Source organism: Ranitomeya variabilis, chromosome 2, assembly GCF_051348905.1.
Source record: "Ranitomeya variabilis isolate aRanVar5 chromosome 2, aRanVar5.hap1, whole genome shotgun sequence".
NCBI classification, from domain to species: domain Eukaryota; kingdom Metazoa; phylum Chordata; class Amphibia; order Anura; family Dendrobatidae; genus Ranitomeya; species Ranitomeya variabilis.
In genome coordinates, this window is record NC_135233.1 from 1054288775 (window position 1) to 1054308398 (window position 19624).

The following is a 19624-nucleotide window of genomic DNA, read 5'->3' on the forward strand; positions in this document are numbered from 1 at the left end:
TTTTATGTATCAACCTTTTGTGTGGCACCATATCAAAAGCTTTTGAAAAGTCCATATACACTACATCTACTGGGTTCCCTTGGTCCAGTCCGGAACTTACCTCTTCATAGAAGCTGATCAAATTAGTCTGACATGAACGGTCCCTAGTAAACCCGTGCTGATACTGGGTCATGAGGTTATTCCTCTTCAGATACTCCAGTATAGCATCCCTTAGAATGCCCTCCAGGATTTTACCCACAGTAGAGGTTAAGCTTACTGGCCTATAATTTCCGAGTTCAGTTTTTGTCCCCTTTTTGAATATTGGTACCACATTTGCTATACGCCAGTCCTGTGGTACAGACCCTGTTATTATGGACTCTTTAAAGATTAAAAATAATGGTCTATCAATGACTGTACTTAATTCCTGCAGTACTCGGGGGTGTATCCCATCCGGGCCCGGAGATTTGTCAATTTTTGTGATTTTTAGACGCCGCCGTACTTCCTGCTGGGTTAAGCAGGTAACATTTAATTGGGAATTTTTATCACTAGTCCTATTGGCTGCCATGGGATTTTCTTTTGTAAGTACTGTTGAAAAAAAGTCATTTAGCATATTGGCTTTTTCCTCATCCTCATCCACCGTTTCACCCAGACTATTTTTAAGGGGGCCAACACTATCATTTTTTAGTTTCTTACTATTTATGTAGTTAAAGAATATTTTGGGGTTATTTTTGCTCTCTCTAGCAATGAGTCTCTCTGTCTCAATCTTTGCTGCCTTGATTTGCTTTTTACAGAATTTATTTAATTTTTTGTATTTATTTAATGCCTCCTCACTACCTACTTCATTTAATTCTCTAAATGCTTTCTTTTTGTCCCTTATTGCGCCCCTTACAGCTCTATTTAGCCATATTGGTTTCCTCCTATTTCTAGTTTGTTTATTCCCATACGGTATATACTGTGCACAGGTCATATCCAGGATGCTAATAAACGTCTCCCATTTTCTTTGTGTACTTTTATGTCTCAGGATATCGTCCCAGTTAATTGCACCAAGATCCTCTCTCATCCGTTGGAAATTTGCCCTCCTGAAGTTTAGTGTCCTTGTCACCCCTCTACTACACATCTTATTAAAGGAGACATGAAAACTTATTATTTTGTGATCACTATTCCCCAAGTGACCCCCAACCCTTATATTTGATATGCGGTCTGGCCTGCTGGTTAATATTAGGTCTAGCAGTGCCCCCCTTCTTGTTGGGTCCTGAACCAGTTGTGAAAGGTAATTGTCTCTCATAGTTGTCAAAAACCGATTACCTTTACTGGAACTGCAGGTTTCTGTTCCCCAATCTATTTCAGGGTAGTTGAAGTCCCCCATAATAATGACTTCTCCTTGAGTCGCAGCTTCATCTATTTGCTTTACGAGGATATTCTCCATTGCTTCCATTATTGTGGGAGATTTATAACAAACCCCTATCAGTAATTTAGTATTTTTTCCCCCTCCCCTTATCTCCACCCACAGGGACTCTACATTTTCATTAAATTCACCTATATTATCACGCAGGATGGGTTTTAAGGTCGATTTTACATACAGACACACCCCACCCCCTCGCTTATCTGTACGGTCATTTCTGAAAAGGCTATAGCCCTGCAAGTTAACAGCCCAGTCATGGCTCTCATCCAGCCACGTCTCAGATATCCCCACCATGTCATAATTATGTTCCAACAACATTAGTTCTAATTCATCCATTTTGTAGGTGAGGCTTCTGGCATTAGTATACATGCACTTGATGTTCCTCTCTGTACCTCTATTCTTTCTTAAATTACTAACTGTTCTAACCCCACCCCCCATGCCACCACCACCCCCAACTTCCTTATTTGTGCCCAGGTCTCTATCTGCACTATCTTCCCCTCCTATAAAATGAATACCCTCCCCCCCAATCCCTAGTTTAAACACTCCTCCAACCTTCTAGCAATTTTCACCCCCAGCACAGCTGCACCTTCCCCATTGAGGTGCAGCCCGTCCCTAGCGTAGAGCCTGTAGCCAACTGAGAAGTCGGCCCAGTTCTGCAGAAACCCAAACCCCTCCTTCCTACACCAATTCTTGAGCCACTTATTAACCTCCCTAATCTCCCGTTGCCTCTCTGGCGTGGCACGTGGTACAGGCAGTATTTCGGAAAATACCACGTTGGAGGTCCTTGCTTTCAGCTTGCAACCTAATTCCCTGAAATCATCTTTAAGGACCTTCCACCTACCTCTAACTTTGTCATTTGTGCCAATGTGCACAATGACCGCTGGGTCCTCACCAGCCCCTCCCAGTAATCTGTCCACCTGATCAGCGATGTGTCGGACTCGAGCGCCAGGTAGGCAGCACACCGTTCGACGATCCCTGTCTTTGTGACAGATTGCCCTATCTGTTCCCCTAATAATTGAGTCCCCCACTACCAGCACCTGTCTGGCCTGCCCTGCTCTCCTATTTCCCCCCTTACTGGAGCAGTCACTCCTCCGGCTATCAGAGGACATGCCTGGCTGCAGCAGTGCTACCCCTGTACTGGCACCCCCCTCATCTGCCAACTTAGCAAACTTATTGGGGTGAGCCAGATCAGGACTAGCCTCCCTGGCATTCTTCCCTCTACCCCGCATTCTGAATGTCACCCAGCTATCTACTTCACTGTCCTGCAGCTCCATCCTACCATCCCCCTCCTAATCTATCCCATTGAGCGTCTGCTCTGTGAGCAGAAGACTCCTCTCCATATTGTCTATGGATCTCAGTGTTGCCAGCTGCACATTTAGATCCAGAATTTGGGATTCCAAATGCACAACGTGCTCACATCTCGCACAGCAGTATGCACCTTCAACCGGCTGATCAAGGACTGCATACATGTGGCAAGATGTGCACTGGATGGCATTAACAATAGTGGAGCACATTTCCTAATGGGGATTGCACCACACAGAAACGTTAAATAAAAAATAAATAAAGAATTAAAATAAAAAATATGGATATACTCACCTCTCCGGCGGCCCCTGGACCTTACCAATGTAACCGGCAGCCTCTGTTCCTAAGAATGAGGAGTTTAGGACCTGCGATGACGTCGCGGCTTGTGATTGGTCGCGTGACCGCTCATGTGACCGCTCACACGACCAATCACAAACCGCAACGTCATCACAGGTCCTAAACTCCTCATGCTTAGGAACGGAGGCTGCCGGTTACATCGGTAAGATCCAGGGGCCGCCGGAGAGGTGAGTATATCCATATTTTTTATTTTAATTCTTTATTTTTTACATGAATATGGATCCCAGGGCCTGAAGGAGAGTCTCCTCTCCTCCAGACCCTGGGAACAATACACTGGGAACTTCCGATTCCGATTTCCGATATCACAAAAATATCGGAACTCGGTATCGGAATTCCGATACAGCAAATATCGGCCGATACCCAATACGTGCGGTATCGGAATGCTCAACACTACTAAAGATGCATGTGAATTATATAGACTAGTGAATAAAAATTGTGATAATTTTAAATGCAACCCAGTGCTGGGTCTTTCGATTCCTGACAAGCCCATGTCACCTTTAATCCCTTCATGACCAGAGGTATTTTCTTTTTTGTGTTTTCAGTTTTTGCTCCCCTTCTTCCCAGAGACATAATTTTGTTATTTTTCTGTCAATATGGCCATAGGGGAGCCTGTTTTTTGAGGGACAGGTTATACTTTTGAAAAACACCATTGGTTTTAACATATCATGTACTGGAAAACGGGAAAAAAATTGCAAGTGTGATGAAATTTCATAAAAAGCGCAATTTCACAGCTGTTTTTTTTACCATGTTCACTAAATGCTAAAACTGACCTGCCATTATGATTCTCCAGGTCATTACAAGTTCATAGATACCAAACATGTCTAGGTTCTTTTTTATTTAAGAGGTGAAAAAAATCCAAAATTTGGTAAAAAAATGACGAAATTTTCTGAAAACTGTTGCTTCTCCATTTTTTGTGATCTTGGGCTGATTGAGGGCTTTATTTTTTTGCATATTGAGCTGACGTTTTTATTGATACTATTTTGGTCTAGATACAATCTTTTAACCATTTGTTATTGTATTATAGTGCAATGTAGCAGTGACCAAAAAAATGTAATTTTAACGTTTGCATTTTTTTCTCGTTACGCCGTTTAGCGATCGGGTTAATTCTTTTTCATAGATCGGGCAGTTCTGAACGTGGTGATACTAAATATTTGTATAATTGATTTTTTAAATTGTTTTGTTTTGAACTAGATGGAGGCCCGATGCTATCGCATTGGGAGGGTGGTAATGTCACGATGGGGGCAGGCATGCGCCGCTGTTGTTGCTTAAAGGGCTTATCTACAGCATCCTGTAATGCCTCCCATGTATCCTGAAAGATGAGAAAAAGAGGTTATATTATACAAACCCAGGGGCGGTTCTGCTGCAGTCCGGGGCCTATTATCTTCTTACAATGATGTCCTCTTCTTGTCTTCATGCCGCGGCTCCAGCGCAGGCATACTTTGTCTGCCCTGTTGAGGGCAGAGTAAAGTGCTGCAGTGCGCAGGCGCCGGGCCTCTCTGACATTTCCCGGCACCTACGCACTGCAGTACTTTGCTCTGCCCTCAACAGTGCAGACAAAGTACGCCTGCGCCGGAGTCGCAGCCTGAAAACAAGAAGAGGACATCATCGTAAGAAGATGGGAGGCCCTAGACCGGACCGCGATGCCCATTGGACCAGAACAGACCGGGACTGCCCCTGGGTGAGTATAATCTATCCTCTTTTTCTCATCTTTAAGGATACATCGGGGGCTTATCTACAGCATTACAGAATGCTGTAGATAAGCCTCTGATGCCGGTGGGCTTAGCTCACCTTCGATTTTGGGGATGACTGGTTCCCTTTAATGGCATCCTGTGATAATCTAATGACTTTTGCATCAGGGGACTCATGTGCTTGACGCCTATGCTTATATGCATTGTTTTTGTCCCAGCGATGCTGTTGCTCTTCAAGAGCCTACCACAGCTCCTGGGCAGGAGAAGAAGCAAAAGACATTACTGACATTACAGCAGGAGATCGCAGAGGATACATTTTGTGAGGTAAAATATTTTTTAAAAACAGTCAGTGAAATATTTTACCTCACAAAATGAATTCGCTGTGATCCCCTGCTGTAATGTCAGTATTAGCTTTTGCTTCCTCCCTACCCAGGAGATGTGGTATGCTCCGTACATGGTCAGACACAGTCAAACCCCTTTATTGCTTCCTCTGCCTGTAGACACGTCGCACATCTGCCGCCAGGATCAGGCGAATTATTCACTGCACCTGCGCGTAATTCGGCCAGGAGCAGTAAATCAGACCGCCGCCATCTTTGTGCAGACAGATAGCGGCGGTCATATTAAAACTGCGCATGTGCTCCTCCTGTACAAAGATGGCAGCAGTCAGTGAATCATTCGGCTGATCCCGGCGGCAGCGTTTTCGTGACGGTGTTCCGCTGATGGTACCGTGCAAGAGTCTGCGTGAGTGTATGAGTGTGAGTGTGTGAATGTGAGTGTGAATTTGAGTGTGAGTGTGAGTTTTGAGTGTGAGTGTGAATGTTAGTGTGAATGTGATTGTGAGTGTGTGAGAGTGTGTGAGAGTGTGAGTGTGTGAGATTGTGAGTGTGTGTGTCTGTGTGGTGGGTACGGAGTACAGTCTGTGTGTGTGTGTGTGTGTGTTTGGTGAGACGGTGTTCCGCTGGTGGTACCGCACAATAGGTTGGTACCAGCAGTAGTTTCCATATTGAGACAGCCATCACTTGGGTGTCCCAATATGGCGATCAGTGAACTTCCTCCTCTTGGAATTCTGGGATACTGTGACATCTGGACAGAACAGGATGTGAAGACATTACAAGGCAATTATATAAATAGATGGGGTGCAATGAGGATGATTTGAACTTTCATATATTTTTTATTTTTTCTATACTTTTAAAAACTTTTATTTACTTTTGCATGCTTCAATAGTCTCCATGGGAGAATAGAAGCTGCAGTACTTTGATCGCCTCTGCTACACACAGTCGATAATCAGATTGCCTGTGTGTAACAGAAATGCTCACTTGCTATGAGCACCGACCACAGAGCGGTGGTAATAGCAATCCGGCAATAACATCCAAAGAGGTCTGCTGGAGACTTCTGGTTGTCATGCCGACCCATCAGTGACCCGCGATCGTGTGATGGAGTCATCGATGGGCAAGATTAGTGATGTGCTTCCTGCAAGCACAAGTTTTATGCCGCTGTCAGAAATTGACAGAGGCATTTAACTGCTTAACAGCTGCGAGTGGATAGCGATTACACACATGGCTGTTGTGGGCACATGTCAGCTGTATAGATTATGTGTCCAGAAAGGTGCGGGATCAGCGCTGGAGCAAGTACCAAACAGGGGGAGTCCCGATGTCAGAAAGGGGTTAAAAGATCTCCAAACCTTAAAGATAAAATGGTTAAGAGTGGGTTTTAAAAAATGTGGTACATATATTGGGTGTAAGAACACACCACTACATGAACACTATAAAAGAGTTAGCAGAGACGAAGGGAAGTTCATCGGCCAACCAGGATATATGCAAAACTTGACTTTATTAGAAAAATTGATTAAAACATAATAAAATGAAACCTCAAGAAACCTGATGCATTTCTGGTGTATTAAACACCCTGATTCATAGGAAAACTGAATAAAAGAGTTTCATCTTCCAAGTCTAGTCATTCCAATGCATCCTTCAATATTAAAAGAGGCATCACGAGAGATTCCACCAATGTTATTTACTAGAATGTCCATTCGGTCAGGTCTGGAAACACGTTTCCTTACACTTTACTGTTCATAGTAGAAATCTCCATGGATCGAAATTCATTGGTATGGAAAAGTTTCACAAATATTGTAATGGAGGTGATCACATTAGAGAAATTAATTTATTAAAGAGTTTTGGATTTTTACGCTAGATATGCACTTTTCCGTAGGTTTAAATATGAGCTGAAATCATACTAAGGCTAAAATCTATTACTTTTATTAGCTGTGTTATTCTTCTTTCTGACTGTTCACTTCTCTTTGTAAAATTGTATATCATTTTATTTTGACTCGTACGTTTTAAACACTAAGGGTATGTGCACACGTTGCGGATTTCTTGCAGAAATTTCCTGAAGAAAACCGGAAATTTTCTGCAAGAAATCCGCATTTTTTTTTTTGCGTTTTTTTTCCGTTTTTTTCGCGTTTTTTTAGCATTCTGCAAGCGTAATTAGCTTGCAGAATGCTAAAGTTTTCCAAGCGATCTGTAGCATCGCTTGGAAAACTGACTGACAGGTTGGTCACACTTGTCAAACATACTGTTTGACAAGTGTGACCATCTTTTTACTATAGATGCAGCTTATGCAGCATCTATAGTAAAAGATAGAATGTTTAAAAATAATAAAAAAAATGCTTATACTCACCCGCAGACAGCTGATATCCTCACCGGCGTCCGTTCCGTATAGATGGTGTGCGCGCGCAGGACCTTCCATGACGTCGCGGTCACATGACCGGTCTCGACCAATCACAGGACGGTCACAAGACCGTGACGTCATCGCAGGTCCTCCACCGCACATCAGCTACAGGAACCGAAGCGGCAGCATGCAGCTGAGAGGCGGGAAGACATCGAAGGTGGGTATAGGACTATTTTTTATTTTAATTCTTTATTTTTGACCACTTATATGGTGCCCAGTGCGTGGAGGAGAGTCTCCTCTCCTCCACCCTGGGTACCAACCGCACATAATCTGCTTACTTCCCGCATGGTGTGCACAGCCCCGTGCGGGAAGTAAGCAGATCAATGGACCGCTAGGTGTGCGGAATCCCCACAATTCCGCATTTTTAATGAACATGTTGCTTTTTTTTCCGCGATGCGATTTTTTCGCGGAAAAAATCGCAACATTTGCACAAAAAATGCGGAATACACTGTAAATAATAGGAGGCATATGTTAGCGTTTTTTTCGCGTTTTTATCACGTTTTTATAGCGAAAAAACGCGAAAAAAACGCTAAAAATCCTGAACGTGTGCACATGGCCTAACTGTTTAGTGGTTATCTCATTTTTTGGTGCATTTGCTTGGGCATAATATATGAATATCTGTATGTTGTGTGCATTTGATTGCATTTCTGTGGGTTTTCTGTGCGTACTGAGAGTTTTCTATGTGTTTTCATGTTCCTCTGTCTTTTCCATGCATTTCTGTATGCTTCTCTACGTTATGTGCGTTTCTGTGTGATTTGTGTGTTTATGATTTTTTCCTTGGGTTTCTGTATATTGTGATTGTTTTCTATGCATTCTCTATACATTACCTATGAGCATCTGTGCATTTTCCATGCATTTGTGAATATTTATTTGGATTGGTGTTTGGATTAATGCTGGGCACTGCTTTTTACCGTCTTCATTAATTGGAATTTCGGGAGTATAATCAAAGCTTTGGGGCATCTTTTATATATATATATATATATATATATATATATATATATATATATATATATATATATATATAATTTTTTTTTCTTGATTTTGGGGAGGAATATTAACCCCAGTTACAGTGAAAATTCAGCTTCATATTTGCATTGTGTTTGTTGTACATTTTTCATTCAATTACATTAATGAGCATCTAGTCTAACAGCTTTATATTTTGTCATTCATCTGTAGAATGTCAACATTTGTGATAACATCTCCTTTGTCAGAAGGGTACATCCATACATTTTCTGAAAAATGTTACTGTCGCAAAAAATCCATATTACCACAATGACAGAACCAAGTTCTAACAAAAGATGCTCCAGTATTGGTAATTCATGGGAGCTGAAGAAAGAATGCAGAAAAACAATTATTCTTACTCTTCTAAGATATATTAAGTATATATCGTAAATTAAGTACACCTAATAAATGTAAGTTTACAGAGTCTTACAGTTATAGGGCACTTTTTTCTTTCTTTTTCTTTCTCTCCTTCTTTCTTTCTTTTTTCGCTTTTTTATTTTTTAAAATGTTTATTTTTAGTATATTTCTTTCCTCCTTTATTCACATTTTTTCCAGTCGTTGTTTCTTACTTTTTCTTTCCTTTCATTTTCTCCCTCTTTCTTTCCTTCTCTTTTTTTTTACATTTTTTAGTGCATTTTTCCCCATTTTTTTTAACATTTTTTCCAGTCTCTTTCTTTCTTTCTTTCTTTCTTTCTTTCTTTCTTTCTTTCTTTCTTTCTTTCTTTCTTTCTTTCTTTCTTTCTTTCTCTTTTTTATTTTCTTAAATGTTTATTTTGAGTGCATTTTCCCCTCTTTATTCACATTTTTTCCAGGCTTTTAAACCTCTTTATGTAAATATATTATTTTGACCTGATAAAAGGCACCATCTGAAAAGTATTGTTCTTTTGTGCTAAAAGAAATGTGTTTTTGTGTTCAATGCATTTTTTTAACGTTTTCGTAATTTTTTATCTTTTTTTTACAAATCACAATCTGTATGAAAAATACTAACTAAAACTCTTGCAATTTTTCTACCGACCACTTTGTTTTTTCAGACTGTAAGTTCCTTTAGTTTCAGGAAACAACACATGTATATCACCCCAAAATCATCAGAACCCGGACCCTATCATTTGCATTGAAGTGTCTAATCATCATGTGCAAAAGTAATTGTGAAGGGAGGAAGAGCAGGGTCAGCTGTGACATCACCTATTGTGATTGCTGGATCCTGTGTTATCAGCTGTGCATAGAGATGTCATCCTGCCAATGATGATAAAAAAAAGTTGTAAATGTTTTATTAAAGAACAAAAAGTTGAAGTTTAAAAAAGCCCCATGTCACGCTGCAGCACTGCACTGCAGGTAAATGCAAACTCCACTAGATGGCAGCAGAATTGAAAGAGGGATGAAAAACCTGCTCAGAGCAGACCAGCAGAACTGCAGTGAGACTGCCACCAGGTGGCAGCAGAAAAGTCAGACAAGCCGGTAGATACCAGAGAGTAGCACAGTGCCAAGGGAAATCCCAAACACAGAGCCAGAGGAGCACCAAATGGTCAGTAACGGTCCGTAGCAGAAGTACTGGAGGGAAGAGAGAATCAAGTCAGAGCCAAAGCAGAGTCAAGTAACGGGGAATCCAAACATACAGGGGCACACAGAGTCAGGGTGGGAAGATAGAAATGAACAGACACGGGCAAAGAAGCTAAACGCAGCAGGACAAATCAGGGTCTCACCAGAGCCAGCTACACACACGCCGTAGGCAGGAAATAGAACTGGCACTGCCTGCAGGATGCAGAGCAGAGAAATAGCAGACCCAGCACCAGAACGAGGCAGAGAGAGTTAACCCCTGACATGACCAGACCGGGAAAGGAGAGACAAGACCCAAAACCCGGTCGGGATCATGACACCCCAGTGGCCAGTGTGAAAATAGAAAGATAACTAATTTTGTCTTGTTTTTTAAAAAAATGATGATATGAAAAAAATGACATTGCCAAGCTTAACTAAAAGTTTGCTCTTGTAATTTTCCAAAAATCGATTTCTCCTTAACTTGATATTTCCAGTAATGGAATAAAACATTGAATCTTAACCATGATAGGTAAAATATGTAGCAAAGACAGTGCGGTGGCTCAGTTGCTTTGAAGCCCTGAGGTCCTGGTTTCAAATCTCACCTAGGTCAACATCTACATGGAGTTTGCATGTTCTCCCTGTGTTTGCGTGGGTTTTTCATTGATTTCTTCCCTGACTCCAAAGACATACTGATAGGGGATTTAGATTGTTAGCTCCAATGGGGACAGTGATGGTAATGTCTGTAAAGCATGGCGGAATATAATGGAGCGATGTAAGCAAGTAAAATAAAAATAACATATGGAAAGCTCTTATAAAATGGTGTTATGCTTACGCAAGAGGATGATGGAATAGTTCTCAGCAGCCAATCACATCTCTGCATTTGGATCATAATCATTTTAAATCCATTATAAAGGTAAAAGTTGATATATTCTTGACTTCATGACCAACACGTCATCTGGTCTTGCGGTTTGACTCTTGTCCGCAACGTATGTAGGACATCGTGCTTTCCAAGGGTCGTTGCTCTTTAGGTCTTTTATAAGCGGCCAACCGACGAGAAAATAAGTGTCTATACTCCTACTAAGGACATGACCTCATTTGCTTTCTTACTTTGCCATTTCCAGTTTCCATAGTCTATAAAAACATTAGTTGTGCACCCATGAGCTAAACCAGAAACTTTCCAACACTCTGTTGAACTTCGGCCTAGACATGTAAGTGTTTTGCACATATCCCACAGAAGAAGCAGACACTGGATAGTACACACATCCTGCTACCAGCAATACTCAAATATCTTGGCTATATTATATGATAAGAATCATATGGCCTTACTACAACCAACCAGACTTGTGTCATTAATTGTCTGCTGTACTCCATTGACCTAAGAGACAAGTGGAAACAAGAGAGATAAGTAGTCATAGCTTTATACTGTTGCAAGAATTTGGAGTAAATAAGAGATTCTCTAGAATTAGAAAATGAAAAATCTCATGTTTCCCATACTGCACCACAGCTCTCCGCAGGTTATGTTTGGTTTTGCAGCTCAGTTCCATTCACTTCAATAAAGATGAGCTGTAAAAATAAACACATCCCATGAACTGTTGTGTCATGATTTGTGGAAGAAACCATGTTTTCTACCTTTTGGAAAATTACCTAAATTAATGCATCTATCTAAAAAAAATAGCAAAACAGGGACTAATATTTACAGGTGCTTCTCACAAAATTTAAATATCATCAAAAAGTGAATTTATTTCAGTTCTTCAATACAAAAAGTGAAACTCATATATTATATAGAGTCATTACAAACAGAGTGATCTATTTCAAGTGTTTATTTCTGTTAATCTTGATGATTATGAAAACCAAAAAGTCATTATCTCAGTAAATTAGAATATTTTATAACACCAGCTTGAAAAATGATTTTAAAATCTGAAATGTTGGCCTACTGAAATGTATGTTCAGTAAATGCACTTGGTCGGGGCTCCATTTCCATCAGTTACCGCATAAATGCGGCGTGGCATGGAGGCGATCAGCCTGTGGCACTGCTGAGGTGTTATGGAAGCCCAGGTTGCTTTGATAGCAGCCTTCAGCTCATCTGCATTGTTGGGTCTGGTCTCATCTTCCTCTTGACAAAACCCCATAGATTCTATATGGGGGTTAAGGTCAGGCGAGTTTTCTGGCCAATTAAGCATAGTGATACTGTTGTTTTTAAACCAGCTATTTGTACTTTTGGCAGTGTGGACAGGTACCAAGTCCTGCTGGAGAATGACATTTCTATCTCCAAAGAGCTTGTCGGCAGAGGGAAGCATGCAGTGCTCTAAAATTTCCTGGTAGACGGCTGCGCTGACTTTGGTCTTGATAACAGTGAACCTACACCAGCAGATTACATGGCTACCCAAACAATCACTGATTGTGGAAACTTCACACTAGACCTCAAGCAGCTTGGATTGTGGCCTCTCCACTCTTCCTCCAGACTCTGGGACCTTGATTTCCAAATTACATGCAAAATTTACTTTCATCTGAAAACAACACCTTGGACCTTCTTTTTCTCCTTGGCCCAGGGAAGACGCTTCTGGCATTGTCTATTGGTCATGAGTGGCTTGAGACAAGGAATGTGACACTTGTAGCCCATGTCCTGAATACATCTGTGTGTGGTGGCTCTTCAAGCAATGACTCCAGAAGCAGTCCAAATTTTTGAGTGGCCTCTTCTTAACAATCCTTTCAAGGCTGCAGTTATCCTGGTTGCTTTTGCACCTTTTTCTACCACACTTTTCCTTCCACTCAACTTTCCATTAATATGCTTGGATACAGCACTCTGTGAACAACTACCTTCTTTAGCAATGACCTTTTGTGGCTTACCCTCTTGGTGGAGTGTGTCAATGACTGCATTATTGACATCTGTCAACTCAGCAGTCTTCCCCATGATTGTGGAGCCTACTGAAACAGACGAAGGGAACTTTTAAAGCACTTAGGAAGCATTTACAGGTGTTTTTTGTTAATTACTCCAATTTACAGAGATAATGACTTTTGCATTTTCATTGGCTGTAAGCCATAATCATCAACATTAACAGAAATAAACACTTGAAATAGATCACTCTGTTTGTAATGACTCTATATAATATATGAGTTTCACTTTTTGTATTTAAGAATTGAAATAAATTAACTTTTTGATGATTGATATTCTAATTTTGTGAGAAGCACCTGTATCAGAAAATGCTGAAAAATATCCCTAGAATTCTTGTTAAAACATAACTTAAAAGACCTTTAGCGCTTTGACAATATCTTTTCCAAAAATAAACTCAGCAGCAACTGTTCGGTTTCTCTGCAGTGCCACATCTTGATAAATTAAGTATTGCACAGTGCTCGTTGAAATGAATCAGCTGTCTGTATAATTCATGAACGTGCCAGATCTTCACGAGCAAGAGCGTTCTTTGTAGCCTCTCTTTGTACTAGTTTAAAAATGGTGGTTCAGGATTAAGAATTCTCTATTTAGGGTTCATTCTGATGTTGGTTTTTCATGGATAGCATTTGTATCTACAATAGTTCACATTTCCATGGCTGTTCAGATGTCCATGATTTTTCATACACTGAGCTGTCCACATAATATCGTGGAGACATGTCGGATATTGAGCCGAGTAGCTTAGCAAAAACTTCAATACAAGTTAAAAAATCTGACAGCTTTTGCCATCTGAGTGTGATCTGATTTTCATGGACTATTAGATAGGAGAAGGTGAATAACCTTTTTTTTCATGTACGAGAAAAACCTGATGAAACTTGGACCAAACTCCGACCAAACTCTGATAAAAGTCTGACCGAAATCACTCATAAAACTCAGTCACTTTTTTATGAGAAAAAAAACTGACGTCTGAATGAGATGAGCCCATACATCAAATTCATTAATTTTAGAATTTGAGTTTAAAACTGAAGATGTCTTATTCCTTATATCCTTCTACTCTTCCTCACAGTATGTCACATCTTGATTGGTCAAAGCAGTTGGTCATATTGGGATATGTATTTTTTTCAAGCATCCCAATATGATTTATTACAGTATTTTTGCGCCTTTTGCTAGTTTTAGATTTTACACCAATCCCACCAATTTTTTAATACTTGGAGGAGCCAACCATGGTACAACACGTAAATATATGCCAGCTCATAGAAATTGTAGATTTCAGTTGGTGGTGCATAGTCAGAACAAAATGCCCCAAATTTACAACGAGGCATGCACCACTTAATAAATTTGGTGCATCTAACTCAAGTGGAATTCTGTTTAAAGCTAACATGTAATATTCCAGTATTAGTGCTTTCAATCCATTGTCCTTTTTAGTCTTCATACAACTTTATTATGTTCAATATTAGAATATAGGTCAAAGCAAAGTCTAAAACTACTCCATTAGAGACTTTACATTGAGAAGTTTATTTGGGCAGTGAATTCACTGAAACATTTCTGGATTCTACATATGTTTGTCATTTGATCCCATGTTCTCCACAAACAGTTGTAGTCTGATGGGGTTTGATGGAGTTTTGTTGATGGACCACACAGGAAACAAGAGCCTCAGTTGTATACCTAGAACACGAGGAGCCATCCAAACATCCGCTTAATTGCGGAATAACAAGTGCAGAAGACGAGGCTGTGCAGACGAGGAGAAGAAGGTGACTTACGTCTGACAGGTGTCTATTGGCTTGTTTTAAAGGAATATTGGAAACAGATGTTCAGTGTAAACTGTGGTGGCTACAAAAACAGATTACAATGACATTAAGGTTTGTTTGTTCTAGCAGAATGAGAAGGGTCTAGAAGCATTGTAAACCATGCGTGCCTGCTCCAAGCCATATCTCATTGCTCTATCGTTGCATATGAAGAGAACATGAAGTTAGAAAGGAAAGAAAAGCTCAAAATTTAAATTCGTAGATTAAAGTTATCATCTGTGACCTGGAACCACACCATTCTCAAGAAAATGGGGCTTTTCTCTGGTCTTTCAAACACAATATTCCTTAATTTCAGTGACTATTTCAAGTCCCAGTTTTAATTCAATCCTCTAAAATGCTTGATAGAATTGGAAGGTCACCTTAACACAAGAAAAAGGGTTGTCACATACATCATGTTTATAGCATGGTCTGGATAGGCCATGCTTGGAATCCAACTTTCTATCATCCTAAGACAAAGAGGTTGCTGTTTCTGTACACCAAAGGGTCCATATGTCTTGTCACTTCTCACTATAGTGTATGAGCCATGCAAGAACAGCTGTGATGCAATTGAATATTGGTGGAAAGTTTTTTCCTGGGAGTGGATAAACCAACAAAGACCTTACAATCTCTTTGCAGGATCGGTCAAGAGTGCTCCCTTATAACAAGGGTCCTCTTTGCAAGAACATTATATAGACTCTTTGATTTCCATTTCCATTGAAAATTTGATGGCACATTTGATATGTTTAAATGGGGTTTAACTGTTTGACACTGGTTGTGATGTCACAGTATGTTATGTGACATTAATAAACTTGTAATTATCACATGGAGATGCATTTTAACGGAAACTTTTCTGACTTAAGCCAAGCTATGATGTCACATTACTATACTTGACTAAAATTGGTTGTGATGTCACACAGCTGCCATTGCAACTTACAGCCATTTACTTGTGATATCATCGTAGCTTAGCTGGTTGAAACATTGCGAGGTCACAATTACTATCTCAACTGAAGCAGTTGTAATGTCACAGTAGTTATCTGATTGAAACACATTTATGATACCATAGCTGCGAAATGTTCACAATGTATTGGTATACTGGAGCATTAAGGGTATGTGCACACGTTGCGGATTTCTTGCAGAAATTTCCTGAAGAAAACCGGAAATTTTCTGCAAGAAATCCGCATTTTTTTTTTTGCGTTTTTTTTCCGTTTTTTTCGCGTTTTTTTAGCATTCTGCAAGCGTAATTAGCTTGCAGAATGCTAAAGTTTTCCAAGCGATCTGTAGCATCGCTTGGAAAACTGACTGACAAGTTGGTCACACTTGTCAAACATACTGTTTGACAAGTGTGACCAACTTTTTACTATAGATGCAGCTTATGCAGCATCTATAGTAAAAGATAGAATGTTTAAAAATAATAAAAAAAATAAAAAAATGCTTATACTCACCCAGACATCTCATCAGCGGCGTCCGTTCGTCTTCCTATAGCTGGTGTGTGCGCGCAGGACCTTCCGTGACGTCACGGTCACGTGAGCGGTCACATGACCGCTCACGACCAATCACAGGACAGTGACGTCATCGGCGAGGTCCTTCGCCGCACATCAGCTACAGGAACCGAACGGCAGCATGCAGTGGAGGCGGGAAGACATCGAGGGTGAGTATATCGCTATTTTTTATTTTAATTCTTATTTTTTGACCACTTATATGGTGCCCAGTGCGTGGAGGAGAGTCTCCTCTCCTCCACCCTGGGTACCAACCGCACATAATCTGCTTACTTCCCGCATCGTGGGCACAGCCCCGTGCGGGAAGTAAGCAGATCAATGGACCCCTAGGTGTGCGGAATCCCCTGCAATTCCGCATTTTAATGAACATGTTGCTTTTTTTTCCGCGATGCGATTTTTTCGCGGAAAAAAAGGCTACATTTGCACAAAAAATGCGGAATACACTTAAAATAATAGGAGGCATATGTAAGCGTTTTTTTCGCGTTTTTATCACGTTTTTATAGCGAAAAAACGCGAAAAAAACGCGAAAAATACTGAACGTGTGCACATGGCCTAAGATTTCTCTTCACTGGCATTAAGGGTCTGAGGTCGAACCTTGAAAAGCAACTCCATTACATCATCATTCCTCCACCAAACTGTACAGAAGGCACAATGCAGTCAGGCATGTAACTTTCTCCTGGCATTGACCCAACTCAGACTCATCCGTCAGACGTCAGACATGTAATCAATCACTGCAGAGAACATGTTTCCTCCAAAGTTCAGTGGTAGCAGCTTTCACCAGTTATGGGGTCTCCACTTCTGGGCTGAGTTGCTGTGGTTCCTTCCACTTCTCAATAATATCACTCACGGGTGATGGGAGAAGATGTAGGAGGGAAAAAATGTCATGACCAGACTTGTTACACCGTTGGCTCCTATTACAGGACTGCGCTGCTATCAGGAAGCTCTTTTCCACCAGCCATTCTTTCACACATTAGTAAGGGCCGACAGCATGCCAAGGGGCCAAATATAACTCACCAGGGGCAAGGGGACAGATGCTATACACCATTGGTGAGGGACCAGGATGTTATGTACTGGAAGCGAGGGGATGGATGTTCTACACCGGGGATGAGGGGTCAGATATTAGATACCGTGGGGCAACAGGACTGAATTAAAAACCTAAAGTCAAATGATTAGGATGTGTCCAGTACTTTTCAACATATAGTGTATGTTATGTCTGGTTTGATCTGTAATATGTTGCCTGCCATATCTATATTTGCTTAACAAATCCTGAAATACTCCAATAACCTCCTATTCATCTTTGCATCACAGTTACATCCCTATGAATAATGTAGAGTGTTTAAATATTACAAAGCCTGCCGAGGGTGAGCTGGGTAATGGGGCACAGGGACATATGTTCCCTGGGCTAGTCCATAAACAGCTGTTTAGGGCCACCTGGCTGCTGCTTTAGGGGGCACAGACCAGCACTGTATATTTAAGGGTGTGTAACTGCTAACCTGGCTACATCGTCGTATTGCAGAAGTGTCCATACAGAATTATGCATGTGTGGCAACATCTGGTGAAGTCCACCTGGAGAGGAGATTCAATCTCGAAATATCATACAATTTTAGACTGAGGTAGAAACTGACCTTGATCCATGTACTGCAATAGCTTGGTATCAACTGGAGATAGTGGTGGGGGCAGGAGAAAGTGGCAGAGGCAGGATGTTTGTGCTGTTTGTATACTTAGAGGAGGTGGAAGGACGCTGCTCACCGCCTGAAAAGTCCAGAGCTGAATTCCTTGTGTACACAGTCCCTGTGCTATGACTCTTAAAGGAGTTGCACCTTTTCATAAAATCTTCAGTTTGGCGTGAAATAACAAATCGCTCTTTATTCACCGTCCCTGGGTCCTAGATCTGAGTCTCTGCCATTGCTCCTAGTGTCTGGTATTGGCTGCGGCTCTGTCGTCACATTAACAGTGTGGCAACCAATCAGTGAGCTTAATGCCTTGGCCCATACAGATGGAATGCCCACTTCTGAGCCGCAGAGCTCACTGATTGGCTGCTGCACTTACGACACGTCATTAGCTAATACCGGACATCTAGTACTGCGCCAGTGACTCAGCGCTGGACCCAGGGACAAAGAGCAAAGACCGGTATATTGTTTTATAGCAAACTGCAGCTGGGGATGAAGATTTTCTGAAAGGGGACAACCTTTTTAATGTGAGTTATTGCTACCGGTTGAACCTTCACATAGATCACAGCCACGCTGTCAGTGTGAGTTAATCGGCTCACATGGATTATTATATATATATATTTTTTATTCTATGTTATTTTAAGCCATTTTCCTATCCACATTTGTTTGCTGGGCTATTGTCTTGCTCTTACTCCCATTTGCTTCCTTTTCCAACCCCATAGCCCTTACTATTAGTGATGAGTGAACCCGAACTATAAAGTTAGGGGTTCGTTCTGGATACCTAGTGTTCGGTGCTGAACTCCGAACTCGGACAAAAGAGAAAGAGGGAAAGAGAGAGAGATTGCGCTCTTACTAATAGCTCAACATATCTGAAATTACACATGCATTTGTGATCCCAACATCCCACCAGCTTTCATTAGCCTTATTACTAGTGTTGAGCGATACCTTCCGATATGCAAAGGTATCGGTATCGGATTGGATCGGCCGATATCCAAAAAATATCGGATATCGCCGATACCGATACCCGATACCAATGCATATCAATGGGACACAAAATATCGGAATGGTTCCCAGGGTCTGAAGGAGAGGAAACTCTCCTTCAGGCCCTGGGATCCATATTCATGTATAAAATAAAGAATAAAAATAAAAAATATTGATATACTCACCCCTCCGACGGCCCCGGCTCTCACCGGTCCCAGCGTCTGCCTCCGTTCCTAAGAATGCAGGGAGTGAAGGACCTTCAATGACGTCGCGGCTTGTGTTTGGTCGCGTGACCGCTCATGTGACCGCTCACGCGACCAATCACAAGCCGCGACGTCATCGAAGGTCCTTCACTCCCTGCATTCTTAGGAACTGAGGCACCGCTAAGAGCCAGGGGCCGTCGGAGGGGTGAGTATATCAATATTTTTTATTTTTATTATTTATTTTTTACATGAATATGGATCCCAGGGCCTGAAGGAGAGTCTCCTCTTCTCCAGACCCCGGGAACCATACGCACCGCACACTTCCGATTCCGATTTCCGATATCGCAAAAATATCGGAACCCGGTATTGGAATTCCGATACAGCAAATATCGGCCGATACCCGATATTTGCAGTATCGGAATGCTCAACACTACTTATTACCTTGATTTCCTTTGTGAACTAACCACATGTAAAGACAATACCAAATGGGCCATTATTCATGGACCGTACCTCCCAGGCTAAGATTTGCCAACCAGTCCCCGGAGCTTGCAGCTAACAGAGAAATCGGTGAGTTTTCTAGAAACTCAAAGTATTCCTTTCTACCGCCCATTAT